The sequence below is a fragment of the Xyrauchen texanus genome, chromosome 29 (genome assembly GCF_025860055.1).
Source record: "Xyrauchen texanus isolate HMW12.3.18 chromosome 29, RBS_HiC_50CHRs, whole genome shotgun sequence".
Taxonomy (NCBI): Eukaryota; Metazoa; Chordata; class Actinopteri; order Cypriniformes; family Catostomidae; genus Xyrauchen; species Xyrauchen texanus.
This window is the reverse complement of record NC_068304.1, coordinates 30,817,448-30,843,919: the sequence shown is the minus strand read 5'-3', so window position 1 is coordinate 30,843,919 and position 26,472 is coordinate 30,817,448. Positions and strand designations below refer to the sequence as shown.

Sequence of the window (26,472 nt, the reverse complement as noted above, 5' to 3'; positions counted from 1 at the left end):
CCTTCTTTCTTCACTTCTGCAGTGATGAAGATGCGTATTGCTTGGCGGTTTCCTTTGGATCACAATGTAATCTCAACTCGTCCAGTGAGATGGAGATTGTATGGCCGCAGTATCAAGTTGCACGTTACTTCCTTGTGCAAGAGGCAACGCCTGAGAGCAGCGAGGACTGCGTCTACATATGGCACGCAAAGTCACTGGAAGCGAGATACACAATGATTTTCGCGGTATTTCTACTCCTGATGACATCATAGTTGAGGTGCGTTCTGTTGAGTGCCTCATCCAATAGGAGTTGAGAGTTCGATCCTTTGGAATTTCACACAGTTGTAAAGTGAGCAAGGCTTCTTGGGATTTCTAGTCTGTTTTGTACTCCCTTTGTTTGATTTTGGTGCATTTTTTTATCAGTAAGATTTATGACTTTGTTTTTGTGGGCCTCAGTCAGGCTTTACGACTGTGTTAGGCCTGCCTTTGTCTTGTATCTGAATACATGAGGCCTTACAGGTATCACACACAGGATGCATTGATGCGGTACAGGTGGCAGTCTAAAGTTGTGAATCTAGTCACCATAAACACAAATGTTACAAAGGTTTTTGTACTTTTTAAAAATTGAACAAAGTGACGTTGATGAGTTTGCCGGTTAGTATATGAAAGTGGTGTAGTTGTGGAAACTGAACAAATAGAAATGGTGGTGTTTATTATTATGAAATCTCTCTGTATGTAGCCTTGAATAGGTTTCATTCAAGCTGTCAAAATACAAAAGACAAACTTGTAACAGAAAATACATATACAGTATATGAAAGATACAATTACACAATGTATTATCCAGTAATGGCTGAAGTAAATAAGATATGCCCTTTAATATTGAGATAAATGTATAATATTGAGGAAAACTATGCAAGTTGAGCACCGTGGCGGTGCAGAATTTTGACCCGCCTCTGGAGTCATATCTCGGCGCCGCTGACAGCCGCTGAGCGGCAGTGTGCGTAACTTGCAGTCACAAGTATTTTATTATTGATTCCCCTACTTCAAAACATCCTCTCTCTAAACAAAAATTACAAAATCAATGGACAGCTTTTTTATTGACTTTAGTAAAACTATGGGAGATGTTCTCTCTCTGGTCTGTCAATGTACAAATGTTCAGCTATAGATGCAACTCTCTATCATAGTCTCTCATAGTAATTCTAGATGTTTGGCCATCTTGATGCTGCACAGTGGGAATACTGCCCTCTCTGCACACAAGGCTGCACAAACATAGTCAGGTTAAGTAGGTCCATTAACTCAACCCAGAAATGGCAAGACACTTTCACCTTGGCCTCAGAGATTTCTAAGAGCAATGCACACAATTACTTTGAATCAGCTGAAACAATATTTATCGATTTATTAGACACATACATTTAATGAATAAGTAGAAACTTTTAAATGTTTAATGAGCATTAAAACATTTGTACCTAACTGCACTTTCACATCCTTCAAATTTCTGTAGCCTAATGGCTTTCAATATGGAATGGTTGTAAAATGCCCAGAAACATTAGCCAGCATAATATTAACACTCCACCCTGTCTCACTGTTATGTACATTTGCAATCTCTCTTTATTTCATAAACCAACATCTAGTTTGACATAAATATCCACTTTTCCTCACTCTTAAGGCTTATTATTAATGTCTATTAAAGGCTGGAAATTTGTCCTGATTCTTTGATAATATGGTATGTGAGCTATTCATAAGATTAGAATTAAGTATTCTCAGGCTCCCTTTCAAAGAACAGCCCAACCAAGATGTGATTGTACCTTTTCTGACATATTATAGCTGTTATCATACTCAGCTAAACAAAGACATTTACAAAATTGCCAGACACTTTTGTTTCCAATGCAACTTACAATGCATTCAAGCTATACATTTTATCAATGCACAAATGTCCTGGGAATCATCAAACATCATACCCAACCAGTTGTTCTACAGGAACACTAATCTAAGATTAATCTAAATATCATCAAAACCATCACTTGTCATAGTCACCATCACCATCATCATCAATATTCATTGGCATTCATTAAAAGCCATATTATTGTATCTGGCATCATCACTCTTATACTGTAAAGCCCATTATTTCTGTTCTCTGCTCGACAGCTTAATAATTATAAATGTGTAAATATGTGTAATATCTGATAGAGCATGTGCAGACGAAACAAACAGCCATCTGCTGTAAGATTTAAAGAGATAAAGAGTAAGAAAAGGGTAAAATTGTCTCTTAATTGTCTCTTAGGAGCTCCCCTGTAGTGTTTGGACAAAAGATAAGAGGGGCCAAAGAAATACAATTATGGCACTTTTCCACTGCACGTTACGGTTCGACTCACCTCAACTCTACTCGCTTTACTTTTCGGAGCTTGCATTTCCATTGCAGTTTAGTGCCATCTCTACGTGGGTGGGATTATAGGTTAATCGTCATAGTTGCGGTGCCTCTACTGCCGTGACATCATCTTAAACATGACACAAACTGACCAAAACAATAACACAAACGCTTGCTATTAGCTACTAGCTCATTGTGCTGCATAAAGCAGTTGTTGCATGGTGATTTTACACAAGTGTAACAGTTAAATTGGCATGGTTGTTTTAGAAGCAAACTTCTAGTAGCTGGTCAACCAAATAAAGTGAAGCTTTCAAGCTGAGTATAACATACGAGTTAACATAACAAAACATACCATCCTCCATCGTGGATCAACGCCAGTCCAGGCCACTTTCCCTCCCATTGCTTGCTGGTTTAGATGGCGTTCATTTGGTCGAAACACTTCCACTTATCCTTGATGGTTCTGTAGTCACTTTTAAGTGTTTTTAACTTTTCCCTACACTGTTGGTAGGTCCGTTGGAAGCCGTGTGAGGCCAACAGCTGAGACAATTCATGAGAGACTTTTTCATTTTGCTCGTTGCTAACGTGTGGACCGTCTGCACCTCGTTTATTGAACATGGTGTTGTTTTGTAAACAGCCATTTATTTTTTCACAATTCGAAAGTTGCGTGAAAAAATGATACTGCTATCGCTGTTTCTAACTTTAAAACTAGCGGGTTGATGTCACGTGTCGGAAATCCAGTGACGCTACCAATCAGTGATCTCCAGGATTTTTCCGTCACATTTATTATCGACTGAGCTTGCTTGGAACCTCGACCGATGTGGTACTAAAAAAATCAGGTACCAGGTACTACACAGGAAGTGAGGTAATCAAATGCTGAGAAGAAGACTGACTGTCTAATTACATCCAAATGTTCCTGTGGGAAAAGGCTGTTAGGGTATGTTGTGTTTGGTTGGAAGCGCAGTCCTTTACAAGCAGCCCTGCTGAAATAAGATGGAGATCTTTGACTAAGAAGCAATAAGAATGAAGCTTTCATTTTGAATGGAGTTCCAAAACATTATGAGTTTATGCAGAAAACCTGATATATGATACTGCATAGATAAAAACCACTAAAAACCACATTAATTTTTAAATTACATTTTGTGGCTGTTAGTCCATGTCTGTTAGCTCTGAGGCATCTATCTGCTAGTGCATTGTTTTCCAATCCAGGTCGTGGAGTAGTCCCCAAAATTACACATTTTGGATGTCTGCCTGATCTAACATGCCTGATTCAACTCACCAGGTTGTTTGTAGAAGTTCCATGACATTATATGGGTGTTTCAAATAAAGGAGGCATCCAAAATATGCATTGTTGAGGGTACTCCAGGACAGTATTGGGACACACAGTGTCAGCGTACTTCTAAAAGTTGACAAAATTTACTTTTAGCAGTTATTCACATTTACAATTTACAGTCTCTCATGGGACAACAATGTATTTATTTATTTATTGAACTCAGGGATTAATCTAATTTGTGTCCAATAAAATTATCTCTAGAACGAGAAAATATCGCTTGGTCAGGGAAACTGTGAATACCAAGTATTATAAAATTGATAGTTCTGGTCCTAGATGCTGATTAGTCATTAGCCATGCTTTATTCTTCACACAGCTCCAATTTGAATCACTGCAAGCACCCATAGCTAATCGTTACACTTTACAATATGGGTGCATTAATATGATTAATTCATGCTTAACTAATGCAGAGATAATATTGAGTTAATGTATGACTCATTATTAACTAAGCCATTCATAAATGATTGCCACATAAGCAACAAATAAATAGTCTGTCTGATTAATATATTAAATCATTTATGAATTGCTATAAATTAAATCTGAAATTGTGGATTAATTCCAACTTATTATGTGATCTAATAGTGTTAATTAATGTGTTAATTACCACAATGAGCTGAAGACATGTATTTGAACTTCCACCCAATACAGGTGCACTAATATGCATTAATACATGCTTAATAACTGCATTATTACTGCAAATTCATGTGTTAATTACAACAATAAAAATAAAGATTTACAAAATATCACATATATGTATTTATATGTGATATTTTGTATATCTCTTTTTATCTCTGCATCCAACTGTTTTTATTTTTTGTTTAGTGAGGCAATGTTTTTGGAAACCGGTGTTAAATAAACAGCTTTTATAAAGTCCAATGATGGTCATTAATGATAAATGAGTTTTTAGGCAGTGCTTTGGCTGTATCAGCATTTGTTTTAATTAATTATGAACTAATGGTTTGCAAAGATATCATTATGTTATGACTTTACTTGTTGAGGCACATGACTATTAACTCATTATTAAGTAATTGCTGTAACTAACACATGAATTTTCAGTAACAATGCAGTATAATTAAGCATGTATCAATGCATGTTCTGTTAATGTTGACTGTCAGGGACTGTATCTTCTAACAGAATGATGGCATTTACTCAAGTAAGGTCAAGTCAACCTTTATTAAAAGTGCTCATTTAAAAACAGCAGAGGTTGTAAGTGCTTTACAAATCAATCAAATAAATATACATATATAATAATAAATAAATAGATGCAATTAAAAACTGCATCAATTTTTACCTAATTTATCCTATTAAAAACTCAAAATCAACTGCTAAAGAATATAAACACGTTTTCAAACAGGATTTAAAAATGGCTATTAAAGAAGCAGACCTCACATAGTAAGGGAGATTATTCCAGAATTTAGGACCTACTACAGCGAAGGCACGATCACCCTCAGATCTATAGACAATAAAAACCAAAAATAAGTTTATCAGAAGACATGAGTGCTGATTTACTGATTTTACTTAAAAAAAAACAAACAATAAAAAGCATTTTAATAAAAACTCTAAGGCACAAAATTTAGGGTTTACTTACATATTATAAATGATTTTTACCAAGTTAATATGTTCATTAGTGTATATATTTGTTTAAAAAACACAAAAGGTGTCCCTATTGTAACATTCTTATTAATCATCCTTATTCCAATACTGTAAGGCTTATTCTACATCTTCTAAGGCAACTGATACCGTACGTTCCCTTGATTGACTATACAGCTATGTGAGAGGATGGATTTGCACTGTCTCTGCAAATAGACCTGTCTATCACATAAGCACAGTCTCAGCCACTTACTGTAGCACGATACATTAATAAACATCTCACTGTCACCAACAATCAGTAAATGTACATCACCATGATTTTTCAACCATGATACATATCATCAGGAGATGCAGTAAGCATCATCTATAAGCCAGAGCATAACCACATACAACCAACCACTGTAGTACCAAACAAAATGAGATGTTCAGGAGTGCTAACAGATATCTTTTATTATGTCAGTTTCTTTTTTTTTTTTGCAAAGCTTAGAAAGGTTGACCCTTAATTTTCTTGTTTACCACTATCAATTCACATACTGATTGCTTTCTTTAAACATTTGCAACTCGATATGATGTATGAATAATGCACACAGAAAACCGCACACTGTTTTGTACATGGTTTAATATGATATTATCTGCATTATTCAAAATATGTTTCACATGTGGAGCAAACTAGTACGTGACTTAACCCTTAATACGTATCGTCACATAATAACTGGGCCCTGCAGAGTAGCGTCACACATATGTGTTTCTGACATTACAAGCTGCCAGATTCATATAGGCTTTTGCGATGACACAGGCTGCACTGGTCAAAAATCTGTAATTTATATTTGCTCAAAAATTTACTCATTCAGTTTTTTTAAACCACATAAACCACGTTTATTATTTATACATACATCCAACTCCTCACCAAAGTACAACAGTAAAAAGTTTACAGCTCTTATATGCACAGTCAGTACATCAAATGTGATCTTCCTCCGATGAGTGCTGCCATTTGTTTACATTAGTAACGGTTGTCATTCGTCAAACAAACAGCTATTCAAAGAGTATTTTCAAGCACATAATATGTCTATTTTATGTAACAAACAGCCTAATTGTCACCAAAGTACCATGACCAAAGTAACAGTTCACAGCTTATATATGTATCGCTCTCACATCTAAACATGCAATCTTCCCATGCACACAGCTACGTCTATTTATTAGGTGCAGATGCAATTTTCATTCACACAAATAGAAACTCAAACAATCTTTTCAGGCATACAGTATAATGCGTTTGTTTTCTGAAACAGATGGCCAAACTATCACAAAAGCACCACGATAACTGTAAAAAACTCACAGTGAAAACATGCTGATCGAGCGTGATTATCCGATGCACGCGATGCAAGTCATACACACACACACACAATGTCTGAAAAGTCAAACGGTGCATATAGATAAACCAGACTGCTGATATTATTTGTTCATTTGATTTTTACAGCTTTAAAAACTAAACAAATCAATCAAATACAGTACAGCAGTTATAACCCATTTGTTCACATGTTTACTATATAATATACTAGGTGTGTGCAGCGAAGCCTTCATCTGTATTTGTATCTGTTCATATGGCAAACTTATCTGTAACTGTCTCTGTATGCACATAGAAGGTGTGGCAAAAAACTAAATAAAACACCCATTTTTAAATGTAACTCTTACGTTTATAGTTTCTATTAATAACTATGCCTTGTATATGCCTTTTCTTAATAATAGTCTATTATTTTTTTTTTTAATTATTATTATACTATTATTAATTTAAAAAATATTATTTTATTCTTTTTTTTTTCTTACCAGATGAAGCTGAATTTGTAGGCTACATTAACTGTGGAATATGTTGTTAACTGTGGTTTCTCCTGGTATTTCAGATATTTATATCTGCATGAAACGGTATTTTGGTTTCTCTGTGCATATATAACAACGTTATTCTGGAGGAAGGAGGTTTCAAGCTAAATGTGAAATGTCAGGCACACATTTTGCAGTGAATAATAAATGTAAATTCAAACATAAAAAATAAATTTAAATAAAATCAATATAGCCTACAAACAGGTGAAAGTCCCGGAAGTTTATCAGGATATTTAAAAATAGGACACCATTATTTAGTATAATAATAGTTTCTTAATTTTACATAAGGAGGAATATTCTTAATAAACGAATCCTCAATGGAACATGTATAACTTTTATGGAGCATTTAAAAAAAACCTTCAGAATAAATGATTTACCGGTTAATAACCTTAATCTCTGATGTGAATATAAATGTGGTCAAATTAAAGAGATGGATAGATGGGCTCTGACGTGAAATCATTACTTCAGGTCAGGAATTTAACATAGTGCTCAGGTTTAGGCTATAAATAAATGCATGGGAATCATGTATGAATCGTGATATACATTAACATAGACATTTCAATATGTGGAATGTGTTTAGGATGTCTTATCTTAATAAATGTTACACTTGACAAGCTCCAGACGCGAACAATTAACAGAGAACACAAATGGAGTTGAGACTGCCGCCATCCCATCTGAAATCACACCATGTTCATTTTCATTCATAAGGTTTACACTTTAGAATATTGGCTGCACAGATTAATACATTTGTTATCATTTTGGATATGTTTATTTAAAATGTTGCTTTATCCTTGTGCTTTTAGATAATCAGTCATACAAATGTTCTTTATATTATTCGGATTAATCATTTTGAAGTCATTAATTGTGTCTTTCTGAATAAGGTATTCGGCTTCGGGCACATCCCTATTATATACAGTATTTTATTATATTCTATTTTGTTTATGACTTGAAATAATATTAAAAATGGAATATTTGTCTGCACTCTGCCCCCCTCTACTGGCTGTGCAGTGCCACGTTCAAAAATAACTCACTCCAGGGGAAACTGCAGGGGAATTCTACTTTAAAAGGAAAATCTACTTTAATCCTACTCATGAAAAGGTTAAATTTCTGTGTCAAAGATCCAATCATGTTTAATCATGCAGTAACGCTCATAAAGCTAATGTAATATTGTCTTTGCCCTCTATACAAATTTCAGCACATTAACTTCAAACACATCATTATATTTTTATAAAATACCTAAATGAGTATATCTTGTTAGAGCGATGGCAATTTGTGCATGCCTTTGCTTCATGTATTCAGATAACAGAGGCGGATGGGGAATGATAAACTCAGCATGGGTTAAGATCTGTTTTTCCAAGGAGACATAAAAACAAAGAAATGCAAAAGATACTCCCTCAACCAATTCCTTCTCATTGTTCTTGTCTCCTTTTTCATTTAAACACCCTCTGTGTTCAAAGGCACAAGCATGAGGTGGACATTTCCAACGTAAAACTGATTATGCTACCAGAACACGGTTGTGGTTTTTATGTTTGAGATGGGTTTATTTTTAACTCCTTGCCAATGCCCAACCCTGAGCTCCGTTCAAACAACAGTGATTGAAATAATTGAGTGGTGTATAGCTGAGTAGACATTCAAAGGCAGGAGCTTCCCCATGACAGAGTGCATACTGTATAAGAAGTGCAGAGGTACACTGTGGTAAGAGATTAAGAAGTTAAACTAGCAGGGGAAAAGGATATAGATCCTTTATATAGACTACTGTAGATGTTTGAATGGATGGATAGATGGATAGTTAGATTGATGGATGGATGGATGAATGACAGATTGTTTGTAAGTAGCACTTACTAGATGCAAAAAAAACTTTTATTTGTTATAAAAAATAACGGACCTTTGTACCAAGTTGATACCAACAATGATAATGATGAATATAATAATAATAATACAGTAATAATATCAATACCATTATTTCTACAGTATCCATGGTACCAAGTACTGACATGGTTACCCAAGGGCTGTCTGTGTCTCACACTCCTGTGCGCATTTGCACATGCAATTTGTAAAGAGTTCTCACGCACCGCAGTCGTGAGGTTATACGTTATGGGTGGGCAATATGACCAAAATATTATATCAAGATATTAATTTTAAATCATAATAACGATATATATCAAAATATAGTAAATGTTTTGGGAAAATCAAGAAAAATTGGCTTGTGTTTTAAATAACCCTATTTTAATGTTTATTTGTCAGTGAATTAAATAGTTTCAAATATTTCCTCTTATATGATTTTCTCTTTATGTGGAGCTTGACTATATATATATATATATATATATATATATATATATATATATATATATATATATACATAAAATATCAAAAGTTTTGAAACACTTACTAATTTTTTATTATATATATTTTTTCTTCACATTTTAGAATAATAGTAAAGTCATCAAAACTATGGAATAACATAAATGGAACTATGGGAATTATGTTGTGACTAAACAAAATCCAAAATTAATCAAAGCTGTGTTATATTTTAACATCTTCAAAGTAGTCACCTTTTCACTAGAATTTGCAGACATGTACTCTTGACATTTTCTGAAAAAATAGTAAGTAGCATCCGTGATACCGATATGCGCTCTCCTGTAAACATCAGGAAGCATGCTGGACTCGTGCCAACTTGAACACACACACATATGAAACACAGATGTTTGCATCAGTTAAGAAGAATATTATGTACTTATGAAACATCGAACGCAAGATGCATGTCATTTAATTTGCTTGGGTGGCCGCTGACATTTTTTTAAACCCTGTCTATGTTTCTTAAATTTACTCAGTCTCACGTGAAGGCCAGCCCACTAATAGATAAACCTATGCTGCACACATTGATATTTACATATTGCGATATACACGATATAGACAATTCTCTAGCAGTTGACACTTTATATCATTTCCACGATATATATCGTCATATCGCCCAGCCCTATGTCATATGCAATTCTTAGTTAAAATGTACATTTAGCGAGGTATTAGGTCAGGTCGGTTTAGGTCAGACCATTGTTGATCCATTTTACCCAGAATTGTCAACTACAAATGACAGTGAACACTGTCTCAATTTCATATGAATATTTTTACATGTGTGCTGCCATATTTGGAATGTATAATGTTTAGAGGGCATATTATTGATTGCTTTGGGTAAAACATGGTAAAACATGCTCACAGGACAAGTAAAAATGTAATCTATGTTGTCACAATTGTGACCTGTAGGAAAACACAAATTAGGCTTAATTCTGAATAGCCAACTTAGTGACCCCCATTATACCATTGCAGATTTGCAGAATGTATTGTTACAATAAATTCAACAAAGTAAAATGAACTAGAAATTTGCAATTATTATTGGTTTATCATTTCTTTTTTTTTTTAAACAAAAATTGCAGTTTGGTTCTTTTCTATTAATATTGTGTTCAATAACACACTGTAATAAATGTTCTGTCAGGTAACCAAAAAATGTGCTTCATGTGGTAACCTGTCAACATCAATTGCACGTTAACAATTGCACATTACTACTTTTTAAAGTGCATGCATATTCATTTTTGCTATTGTTATCGAGAATTGTATTGACAGCTGTTACATCCCTGAGGACGTATTTATTATTATTAGTTCTGTCATCTTCATTTCACATGGTGTTGCAATGTCAATGTGTTTATTTTTAGTTGTTTTGTGATGTCTCCATCCGTGTTTTGTTTTCTATCCCCTTTGTGCCTCCTCCTACTCTGCTTCACAAGTAGCTGATTGTCACCAGCTGAACCTCATTGCCATCAAGAGGCTGCCTGCTTAAAAGAGCTGAAAAAGAAAATGTTTATTAGTTATGTTAAAGTGTATTAAAGAAGCTGTATGAAGTTGGGTGCCATTTTTGTTCCATTTCCACTGTTTTCTCCTGTTTTTGGACCAGTCAGGGAGTTAGTGCACATTTATCTTGTTGATTTTTCTTTAGTTTGGTTAAGATTTTACTCCCCGACACGGTAGAGGGCATTATGTTTGTTGTTTTGGCCTTTCCCCATTCTGAAATCTATTGCCTCCATCTTTTATTTTTGAAGTGTATTATATTGTGTATACAATTATAAATAAAACTCATAAACTGTAAAGTTGTTGTCTGTGGTGCTGGGACAAGGGACAGACCAGCACTCAAACATTTACTTGTTACTGCACTTTCTCCCCTATAGATTTAACTGGGAATGTAACACTATTGAAATTCTGGCACTGTGCCAACCTATGTCATACCCTAGTTGATACCAACATTTTTCCTAATCAACATAACAAATTTAATCAACTGCAGCTTTCTTACTCATTTGCTATTTGGTGGGAATGGGATGGAAAAAATTAGACAAAAAAAAAAAACATCCAAATGATGTAAGAATCAGAGAATGTGATCAAAGGGGCAATAAAGGCAAATGTGGTTTGAATACCATGGTTAACATCCTTGCACTTCAGGAAAACTTAGAGATGAAAGAAAAGAGAGAGATCGAAATTTACTATAGTAGTGGTGAGAAATGAGAATATAAAAAAAAAGCTTGATGAGGATCAAGAAGATCAGAGTTGTTTATGGACACATGATGAAATTAATGCCCTTCAATCAGGTTCTGAGACCAATTAAGCTGATCAGAGCAACTACAGTATACATCTGGCAAGCTGTCTCACTGTCTGTTTGGTTTTTGAGGCCTTTAGGTGAATAAGGCCAAATGTGTGTGCAAAATGAAATGTCTGAGTCTTGTTTCACATCTCAGAGCTTGTGGGTGTCAAGCTGAGCGATTCAGTGAAAATAGATGCATTCACAAAACTAAATAGATACATTATTTGTAATAACAAAGTTGCATCATTGATTATTATGATCAAACTATCTTTGACATGCATCTAAAGAACAGAGCCTGTCTTCATCTTGTAGTAACCCAGCTGCACACACTCAAGCATGCCCGGAGTGTGTGGTTGTGTAAATCGGATTGCCGGACGTGGCACCAGACAGTACAGAGTCATGATAGATGGCCTGCTTTGCCTCAGGGTTGCCAGATTCAGAATAATAGACTTCCACCATCTAATTCCCAGAGAGCTGACAGAGTGGCCATGTCATATAGAGGGAACTGACTGACTAGACATAGAGAGAGAGAGCAAAAGTGAAGGAGGGGAGGTAACTACCTTCCTGTTCATCTCTCTCTCTCTCTCTCTCTCTCTCTCTCTCTCTCTCTCTCTCTCTCTCTCTCTGCTCTCTCTTAAATCCTAAAAATGAAAACTCAAAGAAAGCACATATTTGTTCACTGCCTTTTCCAAAATGCATATCAAACTAAGCTGCCTCAAGCAAGGCCATCAATTGTAACATTTGCATAGCTTGATTGCAATGCTAGCAAGTAAAAGACTGAAATATTAGAACAATGTGACATTGAAAAGAATGATGCAGAAATTAAACTCGAGAATGTCAGATATGTGCTTTTTATGTCATAACCAGGCAGACAAATTGAATGTGAGTGAAAGAAAATGTCAGCAAAGTCTGCCAGCAAACTATAGCTCTAAAAAAAAATTATTTTAGATAAACAAGTGGTTATATAAACTAATTTGATTCAGTTATATTAAATAAGGTAAATGGATGGATGGATGGATGCAAGGATGTGGATTCCAGGGGGGATTGGGGAAGTAAATTTATAGTGCAAATTATTAAAATTAGATAAAAATATCCCAAAATTTCCTGAACCAAAATCAAACTTAAAGGGAAAAAGGTAAGATATAAAACTGACTAAAATGTAACAAATTAATGTTTGTCAAAATGGTTATACTGAACGTTTGCTTAAATAGAGAGCTATGTATTTGTTTTTGTTGTTTAATTATTTACAGATTAAATTAAAAGGTGGGACATTCACAGTCATACAGTCACACAAGTGGCAGTAATTATACACATTTTCACAGGACACCTGATATCCACTAGGTGTGGCACACAGTGGCATACCAATTACTGAACATGGAGTGATCAGCCTGCCAACAGACTAATCAGCGTTCATATTGTTATTCATATGTAATAATGGTAGCCAACATTGGTGATTCTCCTAGCCAGTCAATCTATTTTTGGCTGAGAAGAATAGCAGCATTGGGATGCACAACAGCACTGCTGTCTGCCACATGGCAACAGAGCGAACCAGTGCTAGTTCAGTATCATAGCTCTAAAGAATGTTAGATTTCTGTCACATATTACCTTCACTTTAAAACTAGCCTCCTTTCTTTTTCCTCTTTCTCTGTCTGTGTTAGTTAAAGTGCTAGACTGCGAAAGAAAATAACAGTCAAATAGACTAATGGGTCTTGTCTCCTTCCTGGAGCCCGTTTCAAACATTTAACATTTCCTCGCACATTTTGATATCCAACGCCATTTAACCAGATGAAACGGTTAACATTTATATAAATGTTCGTTAATCAATTGACACCTCCTGAAGACATCATCGTGCACATTCTTAAATATTTCAAGGAGACCAATTGCAACACAATTTTATTTTAGACCCCCAGCAGGAGGAAGACTTTCCCCTCACTCCTCCAAAGGGTACAAGGCGCTGTCCATGGTCCTGAATCCCGTAATTTGTCATAAACCACTCTATCCTCGCCATGCAGTACGATATTTCAAATAATTAATCAAGAAAAAAATCCCCTTTGCGAAATTCACAATAAAAATATATCAATATAGACATGAATAGAACAATGAAAAAATGTATTCCAATAAAACGGCACGAGCAAAAATCGCCTCATCATTTTCCTACGAGCGATTCACATGCACCAGATCAATGATATCAATCGAACCGCCGCATATGTTTATTATATCCTTTCAAAAACAGACAGTTCTAGCATATTGCTTATCCACTACCCTTTTAAAAGGTCACAAATACACTTAACTAAAGTATTGATATGAATAATGCCCCGTTTATACTGCACGCACACACAGAGCCCACTTTATATCAAAGATTTGGAATGATTTAGCCTACCTTGTGTTCAGTCTCAGGATCGAACCTCAGGTGTGTTTAACTTTACCCTTCAGACTGGTCCGATCAGAGTCCCGACGAATCCAGCGCCCAGAGCCCTCGCGGGAACTCTCCGTTGAGTTGATGGCTGAAGAAGATAATCGCGCGCATAAGCAGACATACGCATCCGGACCACCGCCACTGAGTCTATAACACATCCACGGTGCTCTATCACGACAGCAGTGCGAGAGTGTTCCCCTGGACTGCTGTCGAGCTCTGATGCACTGCCTTCGTTCTCTTGAATGCCGGTTTATTACGCTGGCAAGATATCATTGTCAAGTATTCACATCATCGATCTATCAAACCGTTTAATTGGCAGTCACTCCGCAGAAAAACGAGCCATATAAACCAAATGTTTGTGCGACATACTTCTAAACAATTTGATCAAATTTATTCAGTTAGCACACCATCGAATCCATGAAAAAAAATGAAAAAAAAAAAAAGTAATCTGCTCTACTCCAGTATATCCAAACATTATCCCAAGTAATATCCCGGTTACATGCCACCGTCAGCTAATGAAGTATCCCTCTCCGTGTGGTGAAAGCTACTTCGGCAATAAAATGTTTTCCCCCGCGTATATTATAAATGACGGACTGTCAATGAGGACGTAGACGTGGTGTCTCCGCGCGCCCGCCGCTGGTCAGTTGCCGGTAAATGGGAGTGGTGAGGAGAGACGGGGGGTCTATAAAAGGGTGTGTGTGTTCAAAAGGGTTATCTTGCATTTAAATTAGTTCAAATACAGTACGTGAACAGAATGGCTCTTTTGTGAAACGTGGTTAAAATTCTCATTCGAGTCCTTTAGAGGTAGAATACTGCAAGTTTGGTGCTCAAATTAATCTGCAGCTTTCACTGTGTGAGGTGGCTGCAGAAAAGGTTGATATGTTTTTTTTTAATAATATTTTAATGTATTGGTCTTTAAAATTTAAAATTAAGTTTTAGACTGAATAAATTAATAGTTCAGGCTGTTCTGACAGAGATTTTGGAAACAGGTTGACTTTTCTTGGGCTAAACCCATCTGTGCTTACCAAAATTTGATGCACCCACTTAGTGGCTGAAGTGGGAAGTGTTGTTGAACATACATAGGCATGTGTGAACTACAGTTTCTGGAGTGAACTGCACACAGAAGGGCCCCAAAAACGAGTTTAAAAGTGAGTTCTTTTTGGCTCTAAAGCACATAATACTGTGAAGAGGAATGCATGTTTAATTAACTCGACCACCAAACCCAAACACCAAACCTAACCGGAGTAAAAATGTAAAGTTAGAGTGAAAATGCAACCTCCAAATCATGCTCATCACTGATTATGTGGAACATTCAAAAGCGACATGCCAACTTCCTGTGTACTCATGTTCAATAGCTCACCTCTCTTCATTTACCCCCCTCTTTTCATGAACTGCAACCATTTTAGTTTCGGTATGTCAGCTTTTCGTTTGTTTTTTTCAATGGGGTTGCTGGTTAACAGGTTAATTAATTATACCCAATGTTTGATTCAAAATATTGAGTCTGGGACCTAGTTAAGGCTATTGTCAATGAGTTTTTTTTTTTTTTTACTTAAGGGAATTCTTGTAACCAGCTGTACAGTAGATACAGTATTTCCCTTGGAATACTATTTCAGAGGTTTGTAAGTACATTTTAATAATTTTGTTTGTTTTAAGATTTTCTGTTTGCAGTCCCTGGACACTGACTCTGAAAAACAATGAAAAAACTAAAAAAAAAATGAATTCCTTGATTGATGCAACAGGTGCAGAGAGCGATTTTGACTTGGCTATGAACATTGTGCTGTGTTTATTCTAATTCCTCAAGAAAATGAGAGATACCTCGGAAACTAAAATATGTTGCACAGCTAATTTTTAATAAAAAATGGCATTTTAGAGAACAGGCAAAGTGCAGAAGAGATGAAGAAACTGTTACAGAAGAGGATGATGGTTAATTGTCATGTCTTTCAGCTAATCTGCTCATTTTTCCTGTAGCTGCCAGGGAACCAGAGCATTTTCAGAGATTAGAGAAGATTTGGTTATGGCATGCACAGAGATAGTGCAGGTTCCTGAAATCTTATACCCCAAAGAGAGAGAGAGAGAGAGAGGGAATCCCATTCCCAAAGTGCTGACACTGACTGAGCTAGTCCACAAATGGAAGTTTTAGTATTCTTTACCACATTAAAACTGGTGTGTTGTGCTTGGCAAAAACCAATGGTGTTTGCCATCAATTATATCAAACCTGGTGATGATTTCCAACCATATATCGAACATATATTTAAAATCAAAGTTCACATTTGAACATATATTTACATATATGAAAACTGTAATTTTTGTAATATTCTGAAACATACGGTTTGTTCCTTTTTTTATATATATGTTTCTTTAACTAATGTGGTGTAGAAATAGATGGTAGACAAATATTTACAGCTGAAATTGCTTCCTTTTCCTAAAAAGTAATGTACCATATATCTTTCTCAATCGCTTGCTCGCTCTCACTCTGTCCCTCAAATCGTCTTAAGTCCAATTGCCCTGCTGTGTGTAATGTTATTTTGATGATGGTTTATATCAACATGGTTAATAATATACCTGTTGATAAATTGCATTCTCAAAGTGTGTTCTCCCTTGCAGCACAGATTCTTAAAAAATTAAAATGTTAGTAGTCAGATTTTAGTCTTTTAGGAATTTTTTTTTCTCTGACTGCCCCTTCTCTTTGAATCTGTCTGCCTTCACTGCTCTCCTGCTCAATCTATCGTCAACACCAGGTTACTTATATAAACATAATTTCACATCAATGTCAAAAAGTGACCTTTTGAAATTATTTTTTTCCACTCTCTAAGCGAGGGAGAGATGCTATGTGCAAGATAGAAATTGCCAAACAGACTGCGTGCTTTCAGCATTTTAGTTTAACAGGCTTGCAGTTCTCTTTCAAAGTCCAGAAAGCTAGAAGCCTGACCAGTGTGATGATTGCTTTCAATTTAAAAGGTAAAGTTGTTTTAAGGGCAAATAGGTATTTTGTGGAGGATCGTTCAGCCCATAAAGACTCAGAGCTCAGGTTGAGAACTGTTAATGGTTAGGAATGGTTTACAAATGCTGGTGATAGGTTGGATGAGTATTTAATTTTTATATTTTTTTTTCACGTTTTCTGATCTTTCATAACAAACATTCAAACGAGATCTTCTGTGTACTATATAGGCCGTCATATTTAACTTTGTCATATATTTACAAGAAATACCTTCAGTTATCACTTTTATGGGTATGCCAATACACCTGACCATTAATGCTAATAACAATAACTCTTTATATAAAAGAATGGAGAGATGATAAAAAAGTTATTCCCCTTCTGTCACTCACAACATTGTGTCGATGTAGTGACACTAGGAGTTGCTCTTGAGAGCACCAAACACCTCTAATCATTGATAAAAGGCCAGCAAGAATTAGCGAGTGGAATTTGCATGCCACTCCCCCAGACATATGGGTATAAAAGGAGCTGGAAGGCAGCCACTCATTCAGATTTTTCTTCAGAGCCAAGCAGTTGTGTATCAGCTAGCTGAATCCCACTGCTGTTCCATTCACCTCAGAAAGAAGCGTATGCTGTTGGATATATGGTGCATTCCAGCGGCTTGGGCGCTTAGACAATGCTACTAAGAGAGTATATATTTCAGTAAAGAGTATGTTTTCCTCTATTAGAGCATCACATTGACATGAACATCTTTTTAAAGATGCCTTTCTGTCTTTGTGTGATTCCTGGATGCGGTCATTATCTCTCCACCTCTGACGGCCACGAGTGCTGCCTCGCATGTCTGGGCCGCGATTATAGTGAGGCAGCGTTCGGGGATGGATCCTGTTCTCATTGCGAGAACATGACCATAGCAACGTTGCGGTCGCGGCTTTCCTTCTTCTGGGGAAAAGCCACTCCAGCCACCCCCCGCGCTGCACCTTCTACCTATGGGTACGAAGCTGGCCCGGCTGGTGCTGAAGGCGATTCGGGGACTTCAATGGGCGTGGTCTCGTCGGCTAATTCCCCATGGCCCTCCCGTTCCCCAGCATGCTCATCTGCCCCTGTCCGAGATGAGACCAACTCGCCTCACGGCCAGCTTAACGTCTCTTTTGGGGCTCGCAAGCAGGATGAGTCCTCGATCGCTGCATCGGAGAGCGCACAGGCAAGGTCGGGCACCGAGAACTCGATTGGGCTGCCACCTTTGGGTCTGCCCACCCAGTCTGAGGCCAACGCAGAGCTGACACCATCCTAGGGCAAATGGCATCCTTGGAGGCAGTCATGCTGCTCGGGTTGATGCATATGAGACCGCTTTAGCACTGGCTTCAGACTCGAGTCCCAAGATGGGCATGATGCCGCAGCACATATCGCATGGTTATCATGGGGGTCTGTCACACTTATTCAGCCCTTGGTCAGACCTCATGTTTTTGCTGGGAGGAGTCCCCCTACAGCAAGTGTCCAGATGAGTCGTGGTCACCATAGATGCCCCCAAGTCGGGCTGAGGCGCCGTGTGCCACAGGCACACAGGCGCTGGCTCCTGGACAGGACCATGGCTGTGACCTGTAAGCATTTTCTGTCAGCGACAATTGCCTGGAATTTGGTCTGGCAGATTCTCAAGTGATCCTGAGACTCCGGCCGGGCCATGTGCCCAAGACTCCAACAACCCCCTTCAGGGATCAGGTGGTGAACCTGCAAGTCCTGCAAGAACCTGCAAGAACCTGCAAGCCCTGTCGTTGCCGTGTCCGGTGCGTAAGAACAGGTACGTTTGGTAATATGGAACAGCTGGCCGGGTGTATCGCTTGAGTATAGCACCTTTTCCCTCCGTGAGGCTAAGGCATGTGCTTCTTCTCCCATATGAGTTTACAAAACCATGAACCCTGGATGTCCTTCCTCCCTAGCCCTGTGACTCACGGATTCGGTGGAGGAATTTGCAGCCGGACCCACTACGGCTGCTAATATGCCCTGTACTGGGATAGGTGCTCCACAGGTGTTGGTTTCTCCGTTAACCCCCTGTGATGTATTTTCTGCGGTGTTGGCAGACCAGTGTCTCCCTTGGGAAGAGCTTCTCTGCCCCGCTCGCTGTGTTGTAGAGCTCCTCCACTTCGAGGCAGGACTTACCACCGCGCCTCTCCCATGTGCGGCTGGTGAGCCCAATTGATGTATTTGCCATATGTTAACCTCCCCTTCGGACAGGATGTGGTCTACGTGGGGTAGAATAGCAAATGAAAAGAACACCTTCCCCGATGCTTATAATAGCGTTAGATGGCCCCAGCAGAATCTAATACTCTGTGGAGAGAAAACATTGAGAGAATGGCAAGACTGGTTCATGCTAACAGGTAACCAAAAATAACTGAAATACATTCCCTTAAAAAAAAGAGCATCTCTGAATGCTAGACATGTCAAACATTGAAGCTTATGGGCATTAGAAGCAGAAGACCACAATAAGTTCCACGGCTTCAGTGGGCACAGACATATCAAAACTGGAAAGCAGAGGACTGGGAAAACATCTGTTCTCACAAATCTTTATGTATGAAGTGATATGAAGGTTATATGTAAGGTTAGAATTTACCATAAACATGGATGGATAGATCCGTCATGATTTGGCTATGATGGCTTAATGTTGTGGAAAAAAATGTTCTTGTCACACATCAGACTGATCTCACTGTGAATTAGAAGACAGTATGTCAAAAATTCTTCAGCTTAAAGTGGACTGTGCTTACGAAAAGCCAAACCACTACCCCCTAGTTGCCGAATATGGAAGTGTTGTTGTACATGTACACATCGGCGTGTAGAGTTATTAGCGACTTGGTAAATGTAAGTATGGTGGTTATAAACCATTATTTTTAGGTTCAGCAATACCTAAGAACCATTTCCAATTTGAGTAACAAGAAAGCTGTAAAGTGTATTGAAATATGTAAACAATTAGATATTTTTATTAAATTGTTTATTTATTTATTTTCCTTTTTGTTGTTGTTTGTTTTAATATACCGCTTGGCTCTAGATGTAAAAGTTTTGTAAGCATTAATAAAATAAAAAAAATAAAAAGTCTGACGCAGGTGTAAATTTACGGGTCCTTAAACAAGCCCTCATAATAAATCTCAAACTGATTGACAAATTCACTTATGAAATAGATTGCTGTGACCTGTATGCCAGTGATTGACTTATGGTAGTAAACAATACATTGTATTCTAAAGCCGCTTTTTGTATTGTCTTATCAATGATTAACTCTTCTGCCACAAAAATGTAATGCATTTTAATTATCTGAATATTTTTTATTTATATATATATAATTTTTTAAATATTTAAAGATAATTATGTATAATTATATATTGATATAAATATGTATAATCATTATATATTGAATAATTGTTATATAAGGGGCTATCTCAGCAAATATTTGTATATGAGATTAATCACGATTAATTAATCTGGACACCATGTAATTAATTTGATAAAAAAAAAATTATGGATTGGCAGCCCTAATATATATACAGTGAGGAAAATAAGTATTTGAACACCCTGCTATTTTGCAAGTTCTCCCACTTAGAAATCATGGAGAGGTCTGAAATTGTCATCGTAGGTGCATGTCCACTGTGAGAGACATAATAAAAAAAAAAAATCCAGAAATCACAATGTATGATTTTTTAACTATTTATTTGTATGATACAGCTGCAAATAAGTATTTGAACACCTGAGAAAATCAACGTTAATATTTGGTACAGTAGCCTTTGTTTGCAATTACAGAGGTCAAACGTTTCCTGTAGTTTTTCACCAGGTTTGCACACACTGCAGGAGGGATTTTGGCCCACTCCTCCACACAGATCTTCTCTAGATCAGTCAGGTTTCTGGGCTGTCGCTGAGAAACACGGAGTTTGAGCTCCCTCCAAATATTCTCTATTGGGTATAGGTCTGGAGACTGGCTAGGCCACGCCAGAACCTTGATATGCTTCTTACAGAGCCACTCCTTGGTTATCCTGGCTGTGTGCTTCGAGTCATTGTCATGTTGGAAGACCCAGCCTCGACCCATCTTCAATGCTCTAACTGAGGGAAGGAGGTTGTTCCCCAAAATCTCGCAATACATGGCCCCGGTCATCCTCTCCTTAATACAGTGCAGTCGCCCTGTCCCATGTGCAGAAAAACACCCCCAAAGCATGATGCTACCACCCCCATGCTTCACAGTAGGGATGGTGTTCTTGGGATGGTACTCATCATTCTTCTTCCTCCAAACACGGTTAGTGGAATTATGACCAAAAAGTTCTATTTTGGTCTCATCTGACTACATGACTTTCTCCCATGACTCCTCTGGATCATCCAAATGGTCATTGGCAAACTTAAGACGGGCCTTGACATGTGCTGGTTTAAGCAGGGGAACCTTCTGTGCCATGCATGATTTCAAACCATGACGTCTTAGTGTATTACCAACAGTAACCTTGGAAACGGTGGTCCCAGCTCTTTTCAGGTCATTGACCAGCTCCTCCCCTGTAGTTCTGGGCTGATTTCTCACCTTTCTTAGGATCATTGAGACCCCACGAGGTGAGATCTTGCATGGAGCCCCAGTCCGAGGGAGATTGACAGTCATGTTTAGCTTCTTCCATTTTCTAATGATTGCTCCAACAGTGGACCTTTTTTCACCAAGCTGCTTGGCAATTTCCCGTAGCCCTTTCCAGCCTTGTGGAGGTGTACAATTTTGTCTCTAGTGTCTTTGGACAGCTCTTTGGTCTTGGTCATGTTAGTAGTTGGATTCTTACTGATTGTATGGGGTGGACAGGTGTCTTTATGCACCTAATGACCTCAAATAGGTGCATCTAATTTAGGATAATAAATGGAGTGGAGGTGGACATTTTAAAGGCAGACTAACAGGTCTTTGAGGGTCAGAATTCTAGCTGATAGACAGGTGTTCAAATACTTATTTGCAGCTGTATCATACAAATAAATAGTTAAAAAATCATACATTGTGATTTCTGGATTTTTTTTTTAGATTATGTCTCTCACAGTGGACATGCACCTACGATGACAATTTTAGACCCCTCCATGTTTTCTAAGTGGGAGAACTTGCAAAACAGCAGGGTGTTCAAATACTTATTTTCCTCACTGTATATATATAAAGGAGTTCAATGGGAAGGAGGAGGCGAGAACCGACTCGATAATATAGATAATATTTTAATAATAATCTGACACAAACACACACATGACGGACATGTCCGTTAACGATCTCTCTCTCCTCGCACCACCGTCTGCCATCGTCTGCCATCTGTTATATACAAAAGCAATGGAATGTAATGGCAGAAGAGGTACGGTATGTTGGATAAATGTATATATATATATATATATATATATATATATATGTGACATCACAATGTGGAGGAAGTAGAAAACAAGTCATTTTGGGAGCTTGGTTTTAACAAATGTAACAAATGCTCTATTTTCAGTGAGGAGGAAGTTTTTAGTTCTGGAATTTACAGTCATTTTTATAGTAGGCGAAAAGATCAAAGGAAATTTAATTCCTCATGTCATAACCTCTTTAGGCACTGTGATTGGGCACTTGAATCAACCCTGCAGAAAGTGCACTTGACTACATAACATATCAATTTATTATAATTTGATTAGCTACGTTAGACATAATCAATATAAAATGTACACAAGCATCTCTTACAAATAGAAGTTATTTTACTACCTGTTTTCCACAGCCAGTAAAAGAGTGGTGATAATTGCTCAAGGCAGATAGCATGGAGTTTTGTGAATAAAGCACAATTTACAATGAGTGGTGAGTGTCTGTGCTGAAAAGAATGACAGTCACTTAAATAGTCATGTTGGAATACTATATCAGCTCTGACTGTGGTTGGTTAAACTGGATTTTGGGTTGTGTAAGTGAGGCAGTTATTTTGCACCGACATACCATTCTCAAAAATAGCGCCACTGTTTAGTGAATTTGCCCAGGTGTTTAGTGTACTCCAGCTACTTCCACAGTCACTAGATTGCAATTGTATCAGATAGATAGATTCGTAGCATGAATGGGCAGACAGCAAATCAAAACCAACTGCATGATGCTATCAAGTCAACATGGAGTAGAATTTCAAAGAAATTCTTCCAGCAACTTGGATACACAGGGGGTCAAAAGGGAGTCCTACGCAGGATTAGAAAGGTACTGTATAAATAATAAAGTGGCCATGGAATGTAGATATATACAGTATTAAACTTATCTCATATGGAGTCCTGGTCTCAGAGAAAGAGCTGTAGCATCTTACACATGAGTGAAACCTCTGATTAACAAATGCCACTCATGCCCAAGAGAGGAATTTGACTGGCTGTTGGTGACAGGCAGCCACTTTGACCTCCCAAGATTCAGTCAGATTGGAAAGGCTCATGCAGGGGCCCTGGAGGTAGTGGAGTGGAGAGAGAGATCGCAAAAGAGGATTATTGATGGATGAAGAACGAGCCCTGAAAGTGAAGGATGATCACTCTTTTTCTTCCTCACTCTTTTTCATTCCTTTTCATTACCTCTCTCTGCCCTCAAGTAATCTGCTGGTCCTCTGCCATGTCATTAAATAGTTAAAAGATCAAACCTTTGATAGTTTACATTACCCCTATCCATGGTCATTTCTCTCTTTCACTCCCCATGTTGCCATCTCTTCATGTTCACTCACTCTTAGTTTGGCTCTTTCAAGAACTTTTCATGTTGTAGTTTTCTCCCACACTAAATTTCCCAGCAGGCACCATCATCATTACATTAACCTGTTTCCCATCAGTGTCCCCAGCTGTTCCTTGTGTTGTTATTTCCCATATCTGTATATATTCCCACGAGATCTCACTAATTGTCTAGACATGTCTATAGTGACGAGAGTTGTTCTGTTCGTTTATCAAGCCTTGTGCTATTTGTATATTGCCTTCTTCATCAATAAAAACTGCAATTGGTTTCAAATATCATCTCTCTCCTTGTTCATGCTGACAGAAGACTAGACCTTCAACATTAACCCAGCGGTTTACTTTCTGCAATTGAGTCAGAGTCAGTCGTTCCCTGGAGGAATATGTTCTGGACTTCTGAGTTGGCCAATGAGGCGAACATTAATGGCGTGGCCTGTAAAGCCATTTTCTGGATTGGTTTCAATGAGCCAGTGAAGTCTCTTATGCCAAGCTCCATTCAATGGAGACCACTTTCTCCCCAGCCTCAGTGGTCCTTAAGATCCCCGTCATTGAGCCTCCCAGGGCTCTGCACCTTGACCCTTCCACGGCTCAGCCTTCCTTCATCAAGCCTTACACGGCTCCACCCTCAGAGCCTTCCATTGTTCCACCCATCTAGCCTTCAATGGCTCCGCCTTCCTTCATTGAGCCTCCCTTGGCTCTGCCTTCCGAGCCTCCCATAGCAGTGCTCAAGACCGTTTGAAAGAGGAGGAGAAGAAGGGCTCCTACTCCCCAGTCAAGTCATGTTTATTTGTATAGCGCTTTTCACAACAAACATAGTTTCAAAGCAGCTTTACAGAAAATCATGCATTAACAAAAATAAAAAACAAAAACTGTAATATCTTGAGTGATCATTGTGTAGCTTGAATAATTATGATTTTAAATCGTGAATAGAAATAAAAAAAATAATTGTAGTTAGAACCCCTGTGAGCAAGCTGAAGGTGTCTGTGGTAAGGAACACAAAACTCGAAAATAAACTTGACTCAAGAAACCAGGCTCACTGTGGGGGCCAGTTCCCCTCTGGCTAAACAACATGAATATAATGCCAATATTAGTTATATGTGTGCAGTGCAAGTCATGGTTTTAAATTTGTAAATTAATTATGCATTAAGGTCCAGTGTTTACAAATTTAAAAAAAGAAAATATTTTTTATGAACTTTGATTTTTTTCATCCTGGATTAACTGCAAAAGTTCACATTGATGCATTGTCCTTTGTTAGTTGGATGATGAAGGCTTTTGTTGGCAATTAAATTATTGTCTATTGATGGACTACACTCTTGAATTGGAATGCATAGACTAAGGTGATGCAGGCAGAGAATAATGAGGTGCATCGTAGTTCAACCTGCAGGTAATTTCGGTGAAGTTTGATAGTGTCCATCAAAAATCCAAGTTTCAGGCAGTGGCATATGAAGTATCTGATGTCTTACAATTGGAGTTGGCATCAGTTCATCCTCTGAAGTCAAAAGACTGAGCTCCGGCTGTAGTTTGTTGTCATCTCTCAGAGACACGTAGCAGTGGAGTCCGACACCAAGCAGGAATGGAGTTGGATCTGGCTCGCTCTGGTAACCTTGGGATATAATATCGAGGAATTAATAATATTAACAAGAGGTAATATTATTATTAGGAATACCTCTTTTAAGAGGTAAATTGGTATTAGGTCTAACTCACATGTTGTGGCTTTTGATTTTTTATATGTATTGTTAGCTCATCATGACCTATAACAGCAAAGGACTGAAGTTGCTCGTAAGCAAAATTGTGAGACACTGTTTTCGGAGGTGCTGTGACAGTTGATTGTATAGTTCCAGATTATTTCTGATTATTTCTATTTTAAGTACTTACTATTGTGCTGTGATGGAATATCTGGTTCAGTTTAGCCAATTTAGCCACAGGACTGAATAAACAACTAGGATTGTTGTGGTTATTTTCTATGAGTTTGCTAAAATATGCTGACCTGGCAGGTTTTAGTGCCTGTCTGTGGCTACAGACACTATCTTTCCATGCACCACAAAATACCTCTAATTTTGTATTCTTCCATTTGCACTCCATTTTTCTTGCTGCTCTCTTGAGAGCATGAGTGTGATCATTGTACCACAGTGTGAGGCTTTTTTCTTGTTTTTTCTTTCACTGAAGGGGGCGACACTATCAAGAGTGCTAGAGAAGACTGTATTTATATGTTCTGTTATTACATCAAGGTCTTCTAGACTTTTTGGCTTACTAAGTATGTAAGACAATTCTGGAAGATTATTAGTGAAGCTATCTTTAGTGGTTGAAATAATAGTTCTACCTGAATGATAGCGTTGTGTAGACTGAATAACAGTAGCTTATCACAACAAACAAGAGACAAGGTAATGGTCTGAGATGTCATCGCTATGTGGTAGAAGTGCTATAGTATCAACATCAACTCCAAATGACAAAATCAAATCTAGCGTATGATCATGTCGATGAGTTGGGTCCTGTCACATTTTTTCTGACTCCAAGAGAGTTGAGAATATCGATAAATGCTAATCCCAATGTGTCATTTTCATTATCTATGTGAATGTTGAAATCACCAACAATTAAAGCTCTATCTACATTAACTACTAGATCAGATAGAAAGTTAGCAAATTCACCAAGGAAACCAGAGAAAGGCTCGGTTGATCTATATATTGTA

At 37.6% G+C, this 26,472-nt stretch overlaps 1 protein-coding gene across 2 annotated transcripts in view; it reads right to left on the bottom strand.

Annotated features, from left to right (window-relative positions):
- LOC127623143 (leucine-rich repeat and fibronectin type III domain-containing protein 1-like protein) overlaps positions 1-14,364 on the bottom strand; it is a 218,135-nt gene extending 203,771 nt beyond the window's left edge. For both annotated transcript variants that reach the window (XM_052097414.1, XM_052097415.1), the window contains exon 1: positions 14,138-14,364. The gene's annotated coding sequence lies outside the window, so the exon portion shown is untranslated. The remainder of the gene's footprint in view (positions 1-14,137) is intronic.
- Positions 14,365-26,472: the final 12,108 nt, after the last annotated feature.